The sequence below is a fragment of the Lissotriton helveticus genome, chromosome 1_1 (assembly GCF_964261635.1).
Source record: "Lissotriton helveticus chromosome 1_1, aLisHel1.1, whole genome shotgun sequence".
NCBI lineage: Eukaryota > Metazoa > Chordata > Amphibia > Caudata > Salamandridae > Lissotriton > Lissotriton helveticus.
In genome coordinates this window covers 1739022139-1739025554 of record NC_136057.1, presented here as the reverse complement: position 1 = coordinate 1739025554, position 3416 = coordinate 1739022139, and positions in this window count along the sequence as shown.

Here is a 3416-nt window from a genome sequence, read left to right as displayed (position 1 = left end):
GCAATGTAGTTGGGATGCTGTTTTCAGAGTATCAAACTAGGTCAATGTTATATGAATTATTGGAATCAATTATATTTCTGAAGGATCCAAAGTGTTTTGATTGGGTCAAAGCTATAAAATCTCACAACTCAATTTTGTACCGAGTGTTGGAAAAAAATTCCATAGGTTGCGACGAATTCGCTGGATTAGACTGATCCTACGTAAGCAGAGAAACACATCGGCCCTCATTGAAAGCTAAGCATGTGTGGAACCTTTTAACCCATAAACTCAGGACTATAATATATTCTAAAAGAATTGATAGGTGCTTATATAGCGGATTTTACTCCCCTCTGTATATTGCCTTTTCTTGAAGCAAATCATGAACTACCTACATTTTATAGCTCACATTAAGTTGGTTAGAAGGGGACTATAAAAACAAGCACTAGTAAGATCTGATAGAAATGAGAATTAATATCACCATTTTCCTTCTCTAAAACTCTTCTTGAAGGTATCATTCAAAGACCATATGCTGAGAAAGCAGAGGTCTGGTTTTCGTAATTGTAACATGAAAATTTGAAGGATTGTGTGAATCTCTACATTTCATCCGGCTCGACCGGCTGTGAGTCTTCTGGTTGAGGCTTTTAGTGTTACCAAACAGTCTTCAGACTCTCTTAATGAGGGAAAACTTGGCTAATGTTCACTTCACTCAGTGTGTCGAGGCTGAGCGTTTGACTTCTGGATTTTCACTGTGAAATAGCATCATCTTCGTAGCCACTCAGGGAGCAGCTGAAGGCATTACAGACAGGGCCACTGGAATAATGCAGGAGTGAAGGACCAAATTATGAGCATGTAGAGAAGGTGCCAGTTTAACAGCAACTCACTTCATTTAACAAACAGCACAGTTTAGTACATTTCGTAGTTATTAGGTATATGTTTAACTAGAAGCTACTTTAGGATTCGAGATATTGTACCATAAAAAAGGCAACACATCGGAGATTCTTCTAACATCTGACCTGAAATAACTGCATTTTTGAAAAGTGGATCTGTAAAGTAAATAGGAGTTCGCAGTGAAAATATTAAATCGTAACCATAGAAGAACCATTATAATCGCCTTCCCTAAATTAAATTTAATTGTTTTGAGTAGCTGGTGCCCCACTGGCCTCAATTACAATAACTTTGGGTCATATTGAGCTTTTTGTGCAAATTATGTAGCAGATGATGACCTATGTGGCAAATTCATATTCACGCAGAAAACGCCACATCCCCACAATTACATTTTACCTGTGGCTCTGGTGATAGGTAAAAAAAATCCCCACCGGGAGGCATCTAAAGCGGATATTTCTTGGGCGAAGGTCACTATCTGTGTGGTGCATGGTGCAAATTCTGACAATCCCGATATATTTGACTACTTAAGTCTGGAGTTATTGGAATGGTCGGGTAAGCTAAATCATAGGGGATTTTAACTGTATAATTGACTATCAGGTGCACACAAGGATGGTTAAAACTTGTGCTTCTATTTTGGAACTTCTGCAATTGCACTGGATAGTGGATGTGTGGAGAACGCTATAGTCCAACACCAGGGTATACTTACTATTCCTCTCCCCATAAGCAGTATACATGATCTTCACTAAAGGCCAGTCATTGGGTGGGGATGGGGTGCATGTATTGAGATATGCCTTCAAGATTACATTAGATCATAACCCTATTATGTGGACAGTTCAGTACATTAGGAGACAGGGGAAGTCTTTGTTCATTCTCGTTCCCTCATCATCTTCTTGCTAATTTGGAGTTTTGGTGGTACCTCAAAGGCTCACTGGACGAACTCTTAAGAATTAATTAAGGATCTGTTTCAGTAGCTGTTGTATGGGACTGTATAAAGGCTTATATCAGGGGGGTAACACTTCCGTTTATTTTAAACAAAAAGCGATCTCTCCGCAAGGAAGTTGCCCAATGTTGGAAGGATTACCTGGAGTGAGAAGTACAGCACGCACTGGCAAAGCTCTATAGAGACCAAAACATGCAGGTTGTATACCTTAGGCTAAATGAAAAGCGGCTAATGATTAATGAGGGACTGACGGAGAAGGTGGCAGCTAGCGATCAGAAGAACAAAATGTTTCAATACGAATACAGTGAGAAAGTTGGCCTCTTTCAGGCACATCAGGTGCATTAAGTGCGGTGACGGGGTGGTTTATACACAACCTCATTCTATTGAAGAACAGTTTAGGCTTTTTTATCAAGAGGTCTATAGTAAACCAGATGGCCCCGAATATTCTATCATAACAGAGTATCTGCAGGGGAGCATCTTACCGCAAGCTTGATTCACAGCAGGAATCCACACTTCCAAGGGGACCTCGTCTTCTCGGAGATCAGATCTGCTATCAGTGCTCTGTCCTGAGGGAAAGCTGCAGTGGAGGACACAATTACCCTGGAATTTTATAAAGTATTCAGGGAAATTTTTGTACCTGAAGTTTAAATATATGGAGGGCAGAGGTGATGCCCCTGTATGCTGAGGGGTGACAAATGTATTAGTGTTTCTTAAAAACGTTAAAACACCCGGAGAAAGAAGCTCATATCGACCCATATTTTGGATCAACGCAAATGTATTTTCTAAAATGCTGGCAACACGCCTGGCTCCTCTCTTGCATGACCTGGTGTCAGAGCAACCACATGGATTTGTCCCTATCAGGGATACTTTGACAAATGTGTCTATAAATGGAAATCATTGCAACTAAACAATTCAGTGTTTCCATTCCTAGATGGATTAGAACCCAACTATGCCAGAAACTAGGCCTGGGCAGAGTCGCAGAGTTCTGCGTAGTGACAAAAAAATCCGTTCCGCAAGTGCCGGAGTGCAGCAGGAACTCCCATTCGCGCGGACTCTCCTGCCGTTCGTGTAGAATTCTTCCCGAGCGGCAGGTTGCATTCGTCAACTTACCGCTGGGGAATGCAAGCGAGGAAAAACTCCACTACGCGGAGCGGAGTTTTCTGCACTCCGCTAGCACTGTGGAGAGCAGAGTGCAGAAAACTCTGCAAACGGAGGGGAATACACCACCCAGGCCTACCTAAATCCATCTTTATGACAACAACAAAAGGAGACTTTAACAGGTCCTTGTTTTGTGAGGATGGTAGACTTAAGGAAAACATGCGGTGTCACAGCTTTCTAAATTACTGGATGTATTTTTTGGCCTTAAATACACACTTGTCTTGAGATTGTAGCACAAAGTGTGAAGTTGCAAACAGTAAATCAGTCAGACCTTCTTAATATGGTCCTCAGCTACTAGCAGGTATCAAGAGCGCATAGAGACAAATCAGTGTGGAGTGCCGGAGTATGGGAGCATGAACATACATTGTTTTTTATATCTGAGGTGCGTTTACGCTTTCTTTCCCAAGCAGTAATTGGCTTGGCTGAAAACCAAAACAGACAAAAACTACTGACA